General features: G+C 42.3%; 1 pseudogene; it reads right to left on the bottom strand.

Annotated features, from left to right (window-relative positions):
- Positions 1 to 7,108: 7,108 nt before the first annotated feature.
- Positions 7,109 to 8,622, bottom strand: part of LOC106327362 — a 22,911-nt pseudogene continuing 21,397 nt past the window's right edge.

The raw sequence follows: 8,622 nt of genomic DNA, 5'->3' as shown, positions 1-8,622 counted from the left end.
AAAAAATTCAAAATATAACATATAAGAAAAAATCTATTTTTTTTATTATATGGTTAATGTGATTGTTTAATTTTTTTAATAATATAAATTTAAACAAAAATGAAGAAGGATGCAAAAATCGTTATCAAATCTTTATTATTCATAATTATTAATTGTCATATATATGTAAATCATATTAGGTAATTCCGTAGCTTTTATTTAAGGAAAGACTACACACTTCCTATATTTTAGGTTAATATAATGTTCTCTAGTGTTATATAATTATGAAATAATGTGACACCATTAGATTAAACTATACTTTATATTAAATGCTCTAGAATTCTTTGAAATGGAATTTAAAAGGCATTTAGAGTGCCACCTAGGATTTGAGGTTTTTTTTAATTAATACAAAATTAAAGTTCTAATTTTTTAAATGTTTCTCAATTAATATATAGGGGATGTACCTTAAGTTGCTCGAAACCTTTGCTTTCCCATTGTTTTATTGGAAATTTATCCTTTGAAAACAGAAGCACACGGAAACTGCCATTATTAACCTGAAATGAACAATTAGAGGTTATTAATCGAGAATAAGAGAAAACTGATCTACACTAAGAGTAATAATAAACTTGTATGGATTTTTCTTTTGATTAGACGAAGAACTCACCATAAGGAGAATGAAGCAACGAAAAAGAGAGTAAAATAAATAAAAGATAAAACAGTTTCAAAGTTAACCTAGTGGTGATAATGTGAGAAAATTTAGGGAATAAGTATTTGCAGTTTCAAAAAAATCGGAATCAGAATTTTTTAAAATCAAAATTACTTAATTTAATTTTGTAAATAATTCAGTATTTGATTAGCTAGGTAACTTGTGCTTTAGTATATAAGGGATGCTTTCTCTCTTTCTTCTAAAAGTATTATTCATTGCTCATCTGGGACTGGGATATCTCAAGTTTTTATCTTTACTTTCCTTGTGACTGTACTTAGAAACCCCTTGAAATTAAACGTATTTCACACATATCAGCAAAATACTGATCTGCTTGTTTGTTGGCAAGTGATACAAGAAGATTTTTCAGATGTCTGCCCTCTTTTGGTTTTTCTTAGAATCATAGGAAATGAACAAATAAATGATAATTTAAACCCCTGAATTTAGTCTGAGTCATTACTAAACTTTAATGCTTGTTGTTCAAAAATCCGTATTTCTTACTACACACTTATAATTAGTTTATTTTGAACGTGCACGTTTCAACCAAATTCTTTGACAGATCATTTTATTGGATTTTCCAAAGACCGAGGGTGTGCGTGCTTGTAGGGGTTGCTACGGATACGAGAAGCGAGACTAGTGTCACGGCCCGTTTTGGAAACCCAAAAACGCCCATGAAAACAGCCATGAATCGGACCGGGCCGAAACAAGATCCAAGCCCGCTTTACTTAGTCTTTTCTTAAGCTTTAAGTCTTTGTAAAATATCTAAGCATAAAATAATATCAGAAGTATGTAGAATACTTTGGAAGGAAGTAGCTTAAGGTGGAAGTACTTCATGGTGAAGTTACTTCATAGGATGGAAACAATCTAAGCCGTTAGATCGGTTTAATCTGAGCCGTCCGTTGAGGAGGTGATTTTGTATATAAGAGGGTAAAGCCTCATTGTAAGATTCATTCACCAAGTTTTAATAAGAAAACACTTTCATAAGCTCTGATCTCTCTCTAAAAACGTCCATACTCTCACTCTAAGTGCTGATCGATTTGTCCGAAAGGCTGACTTAGCAAACCACAAGGGTGAAAGTTGCTAAGGCCGCACGTCCTGATTGCTATGAAGAAATCAGTCCGTGACAGTTGGTATCTTGGAGGAGCGTGGAAGGGAGTCCACGGCCACACGTGCTGGCACCCAGCGGGAAAAGAGTGTTTCTCGTGAGGCTTTGGGTGTGGCTGTGGGCGAGATTGGTGAGAAGCTCGAAAGGGTCGAGCATACCGTCACTGAGCTACAGAGTGTTGTGTTCGGTGGGCTTGAGGAGGTCAAGCAAAATGCTGCCGACTTGGACTCTCGGTTCATTCGGCTCGAGGAGCTGGTGACGGGATCCATGCAGGCTTTGCGTGATAACATCGAGGGGATGAAGATACGCTTTACTGCGATGGAAGAAGACATCATGCTGGTCAAGAGGAAAAGCGCGAACGCTGAAGGCGTTGGCGGAACTAGTATTGGTAAGGTTGAATTTCCGAAACCAAACCGGTTCAACGGTGTGCGTGACGCCAAGGAGGTCGAGAATTTCCTTTGGCAAATGGAGATATACTTCGACAATCTCAACTTGGTGGCTGAGAATGCGAAGGTGAAGACCGCGACGTCCTACCTGTCGGACACAGCCATGCTATGGTGGCGAAGGAAACATTCCGAGATCGAGCAAGGAACATGCTGGATCGATACTTGGAATGATTTCAAGAAAGAGTTGAAGCGGCAGTTCTACCCGGAGAACGTCGTATATGAGGCTCGCAAGAAGTTGAGGGAACTTCGACAGCGTGGCTCGATCCGAGACTATGTGAAGGAATTCACAACGCTCATGCTTCAGATTCCGAACATGACCGCGGAGGATCTTGTGTTCTACTTCACTGATGGACTGCAATCTTGGGCCAAGCAAGAGTTGCAGCGTCGGGGAGTCAAGACGGTGGACGAAGCCATCGCGGTGGCCGAGTCGCTGACTGACTTTCGTACCTCTGATCCGTCTGTGTCCTCGAAGAAGAAGGAGCAGGGCGTAGCAGGTCGTGGCCAAAGGTGGGGGAGCAAAACGGGATACTGCCCGACCATCCAACTCAAGGAGTTTTGAGAAGGGTGCTCGTCGGGAAGACTTCGAGGCAAGGAAAAAGTCCTTCGTTCCGAAGGGAGGATGCTTTGTGTGCAAGGGGCCACATGCAATGAAGGACTGCCCGAAGATGGGGTCTTTATCGGCTATCATGGAGAGTCGGGACACCGAGACTCCAGAAGAGGAACCAGGAAAGATGGGGTCGTTGCAACTTCTCAAAGCCCTGAAGGCTAACCCGGTAGTGAAGCCAACGAGCTAAGGGCTCATGTACGTGGAAGCTCGGATCAACGATAAGCCGACCCGAGTGATGGTGGAAACGGGTGCCACTCACAACTTCATGGCGATAGACGAAGCTGTGAGACTTGGGGTCAAGTGGTCCAAGAAGGATGGTTGGATGAAGACGGTGAACGCAAAGGCTCAACCCGTCAATGGGGTAGCTCGAGGGGTCGGGATGAAGCTGGGAAGCTGGAGCGGTCCGGTGAACTTCTCAGTCATTCCGATGGACGATTTCAAGGTAGTCTTGGGTATGGACTTCATGAGACAAGTCTCAGCCATACCCATGCCTGCGTTGAGCTTGGTATGCATTCTCGAGAAGGGATCACCGTGCATGATTCTGGCCTGGGAAGAGAAAACCGATGGGACGAGGCAACTATCGGCGATGCAGCTCACCAAGGGGGTGAAGAAGGGTGAACCCACGTTTTTGGCCATGATGAAGGTGGAGGATGAGCCCAATAACGTGGAGTACATCCCTCAAATCATCGAAACGGTCCTTGAGGAGAACAAGGACGTTATGCCGGCAAATTGCCCGAGAAGCTACCACCAAGGAGGACGGTGGACCACCAGATCGAGTTGGAGCCAGGAGCCAAACCACCATCTATGGCGCCTTATAGAATGGCTCCATCCGAGCTGGAGGAGTTACGGAAACAACTCGATGAGTTGGTATCTACGGAAACAACTCGATGAGTTGTTATCGACGGGGAAGCTAAGGCCGTTGAAGGCACCTTACGGGGCCCTGGTTCTGTTCCAAAAGAAGCATGATGGCTCATTGATGATGTGCGTGGACTACCGGGCCCTTAACAAGGTAACGATTAAGAACCGTTATCCCATTCCGCTGATTGCTGACCTATTCGATAGACTTGGTGGGGCAAAAGTCTATACGAAGATGAACTTGTGGCCCTTAACAAGGTAACGATCAAGAACCGTTACCCCATTCCGCTGATTGCTGCCCTATTCGATAGACTTGGTGGGGCGAAAGTCTATACGAAGATAGACTTGCAAAAGGGTTACTATCAAGTCAGGATAGCGGAAAGGGATGAGCCGAAGACTGCGTGCATAACACGGTATGGGTCGTTCGAGTGGCTGGTAATGCCATTCGGTCTTACGAACGCCCCAGCCACGTTTTGCACCCTGATGAGCCTGATCCTAGNTCTGGTCAACTACTATCGTCGGTTCATCGAGGGATATTCAAGGAAGGCAGCGCCACTGACGGACCTTCTCAAAAAAGGGAAGACATGGGACTGGTCCGAACATGGCCAAGAAGCCTTCGAGGAACTGAAGACTGCGGTAAGCAAGGAACCCGTCCTTGCCTTACCTAACTTCAGTCTCCCTTTCGAGTTACACACGGATGCCTCCGACTTTTCCATCAGGGGAGTGCTGATGCAAAATGGACATCCAATTGCTTTTGAGAGCCGCAAGCTCAATGAGACTGAACGGCGGTACACGGTTCAAGAGAAGGAGATGACCGCGATAGTCCATTGCTTGCGAGTTTGGAGACACTATCTTCTTGGGGCTCATTTCTCGGTCAAGACGGACAACGTGGTGACGAGTTATTTCCAAACCCAGAAGAAGCTGTCCCCGAAACAAGCAAGATGGCAAGACTTCCTGGCTGAGTTCGACTACACTTTGGAGTACAAGCCAGGAAAGGTGAATGTGGTGGCTGATGCACTAAGTCGGAAGGCGGAGCTGGCAGCGATGAGCCAAGTCGAGGGGACTATTATGGCTCGAATCCGAGAGGGGCTGGAACGTGATCCAGTCGCTAAGGAGCTGGTGAAACTATCCAACGAGGGGAAGGTGCATCGATTTTGGGTAGAAGACGGGTTACTCTACACCAAAGGTCGAAGACTTTATGTGCCTAAGTGGGAAAGTCTCCGACAAGATATCATTCGGGAGTGCCACGATACACGATGGGCGGGCCATCCGGGACAGAAAAGAACGATGGCACTTGTCGAAGCGGGATACTATTGGCCACGGATGAGGGATACCATGGAGCTTTATGTGAAAACTTGTCTAGTATGCCAACAAGACAAGCCGGAAAACAAGCAGTCCGCGGGATTGCTACAGCCACTACCAATCCCGGAGCGACCATGGGACTCGGTCTCGCTTGATTTCATCAGTGTGTTACCTAAGTCCGAAGGGTTTGGATCCATCCTGGTGATTGTGGATCGATTCTCTAAATATGGGACGTTCATGGCTTGTGATCGGGACTGCACTGCGGAAGAGGCAGCAAGAGCTTTCTTCAAGAACGTGGTAAAGCTTTGGGGACTGCCTCGGAACATTGTAAGTGACCGGGATCCCCGGTTCACTGGGCGTTTATGGACAGAGCTGTTCAAAATGCTTGGGACAGAACTGAGTTTCTCAACAAGTTTTCACCCACAATCTGATGGACAGACCGAGAGGGTGAATTCCTTGCTTGAAAGTTATCTCCGTCACTTTGTAAGCGCCAACCAACGGGACTGGGCGAAGTTGCTGGACATAGCCCAGTTCTCATACAATCTTCAACGCAGTGAGGCGACGGGATGGAGTCCGTTCGAGCTTACAACGGGACAGCAGCCATTGACTCCGCATACCTTGGCCACACCAAGGACTGAAGGGAAGAGTCCCGGGGTGTTCATAATGGCTAAGCAGTGGGAAGAACATGCTGATCTTGCCCGAGCATGTTTGGAGAAATCCGGAAAACGGATGAAGAAGTGGGCAGATGAGAAGAGACGGCCTTCAGAGTACTCAGTGGGCGACCTTGTACTTGTGAAATTACTTCGACAACAGTTCAAGGCATTCCAGAGCCTACACAAAGGCTTGATCCGGAAACCCAAAAACATCCATGAAAACAGCCATGAATCGGACCGGGCCGAAACAAGACCCAAGCCCGCTTTACTTAGTCTTTTCTTAAGCTTTAAGTCTTTGTAAAATATCTAAGCATAAAATAATATAAGAAGTATGTAGAATACTTTGGAAGGAAGTAGCTTAAGGTGGAAGTACTTCATGGTGAATTTACTTCATAGGATGGAAACAATCTAAGCCGTTAGATCGGTTTAATCTGAGCCGTCCGTTGAGGAGGTGATTTTGTATATAAGGGGGTAAAGCCTTATTGTAAGATTCATTCACCAAGTTTTAATAAGAAAACACTTCCATAAGCTCTGACCTCTCTCTAAAAACGTCCATACTCTCTCTCTAAGTGCTGATCGATTTGTCCGAAAATCTGACTTAGCAAATCACAAGGGTGAAAGTTGCTAAGGCCGCACGTCCTGATTGCTGTGAAGAAATCAGTCCGTGACACTAGGCTATCTTGCCTACATGTTTTATTTTGCCATTGTTCATTTTCCATTCTCTCACCTACCACTAGTCTACCACCATCCTTTTAATTCACAGTTTCAGTCTTCCGTTTCAACTGACCTTTTTCCTGATGCCAATGCATCATGCAGGCTTGCCGTATCTAGTGAAAAAGGTGCTTCTTTCAACAAACTTGATTTGGTTGTGGACTGTTTTCGATCTTCTATTAATTTTTTTCTTGTTTCAGGTTTAGCAGCATCTGTTAGTGGGCTACCATAATGTCACAACAGGAAAATATTACAAGAACTTAGTCAACAGAACAACAAGGCAATTATTAGAACCAAAACTCAAGGCACTCAGTATATAAAATACCTACATCATTGTATTAAGTTGTTTTCTTTTGAGAAAATTACTAAAGCAGAACAAAAATTCAGCCTCTTTGTCTCTTGGTATAATACCAAAATGAAATTGTCCTTATATTATAATATTTTTCATAATTCCAAAATTGATCTTCATTTTAATAAAATAAATTAGTTTATAGTTACATTTTACATTTTAAATTAATCTAAACAAAAAAAACAAAATATTAAAAATGGTAATAAACTAAAACAAAATATTAAAAATGCTTACTCTCATATTTTTTTAATTTAAATATATTTAAATTATACTAATAAATTAAGCAGTATAGTTTTAAAATTATAATATCTTTTATTCCATAATTCCGCGGAGGGTTATCACCTAGTAGGAGTTATTGTTACACACCAAGAAGTTGGCACTACAAACAAACAGAAGGGCAGCCTCAAAGACTCGCCAGGGTTACATAGGGAAAAAAGACATTATTAACAGAGAGGAGATGATATCAAAGGTTGATCACAGAATTAGAAGCGAGGCAAAAACAGAGAGGCGGAGAGATAGAGTCAGTCGAGTTTGTCCGCTAGGCCTATGTGCTTGTGCATTGGTTGATGAGGATGGGGATTTTTCTGTAACCGGAGGTTGTGGAGACTCCGTGACATCCTCTGCTGTGAAAACCGGGGTTGGAGCTTCTGCTGGAGGTAAGGACTTAGGATTCACAAGGCTTAAGAGGATACCGGGTTGAATAGGGGACATGTAAGATGGAGTTTCTTTTCTGCCCATGCCCAAACATTGGTTCCCTGAATAAGAGAAACAAAGTTAGGAATTTGTGAGACATTTCGTTGTAATTTTAGACCACTTACTTTTGTATCTTGCAGCTGTGAGAGGGAACTCTGTTATGGTTCCATTGATACGGGCTCCAGTGATATATGTGTTTATCTCAACAGTTGCATCAGAACAAAAGTCATATGGTTGAGATACAAACTCATTCTGAAAGAGTTCCACGTAAACCAGGAGCTTAGACTTCTGCAGTCTCTCCACAACATTGGTTTTCCCAGTGACAAAATAACCAGCGTATGGAAAAACAAAGACCGATGATTTTGTGATGACAACAGCATTAGCAAATTTCTTTATATCTTCAATAGCAGAGTCACTAATATCACCAATTTTTTCTTCGATTTTGTCGAGCCCTTGCTTCTCTCTCAGGTACACTGCATACTAAAGGACACAAAAAGTGATTTGGCCATTAGAAGACGTCACAGTCTGGTTGCTAAAATTTTGAGTATTAACTATTAAGAGGTATAAGAACTAACCTCTACACTGATCAAAACACTGGAGAGAGAAGTGAAGTTCTTTGCCAAGTTTAGAAATTCAAAGAGTGAGATAATCCTCCCAGAATTTTTCTCATTTGGATTCCTGAACATTTTGTATTCCCTGTAGGGGTTCATAATCGCAGCTGCCCAAAAAGATGGGAGAATATTTATATAAGGGATGGGCAAAAAACCCAAACCGACCCGATCCAAACCAAACCAACCAAAGTTAAACCGATCTAAACCAAACCGTGCTCTTTACATAACCCAATTGGTTCATGTTTTACTCAACCCGAATGGTTTGGTTTGGTTTGGGTTCAAACCGAACCAAACCAAACCAAACCAATAATCTAATATATTTTTATCTATAAATATATATATATATATATATATATATATATGTTAATATATTGTAAATTTCAGTTAAAGTTTTGTTTTTCATTTTTTCTTAACTTCCATATATTTTTATAAAAATCCCAAATATGATTCAAATAATCCTAATACCTAAAGATTGTACTGAAAAAAAAACCTAAAAACTATAAGCATTTAAATCGTAGCCATCTCGTTTCGTTCATCTTCTCCAATTTTCATTCTCTAAATTATGTAACAAAGTTATTATAGGATCAATAAAAACAAAAAGGTAGATG

Source organism: Brassica oleracea, chromosome C2, assembly GCF_000695525.1.
Source record: "Brassica oleracea var. oleracea cultivar TO1000 chromosome C2, BOL, whole genome shotgun sequence".
Taxonomy (NCBI): domain Eukaryota; kingdom Viridiplantae; phylum Streptophyta; class Magnoliopsida; order Brassicales; family Brassicaceae; genus Brassica; species Brassica oleracea.
This window is presented reverse-complemented; position numbering and strand designations above follow the sequence as displayed.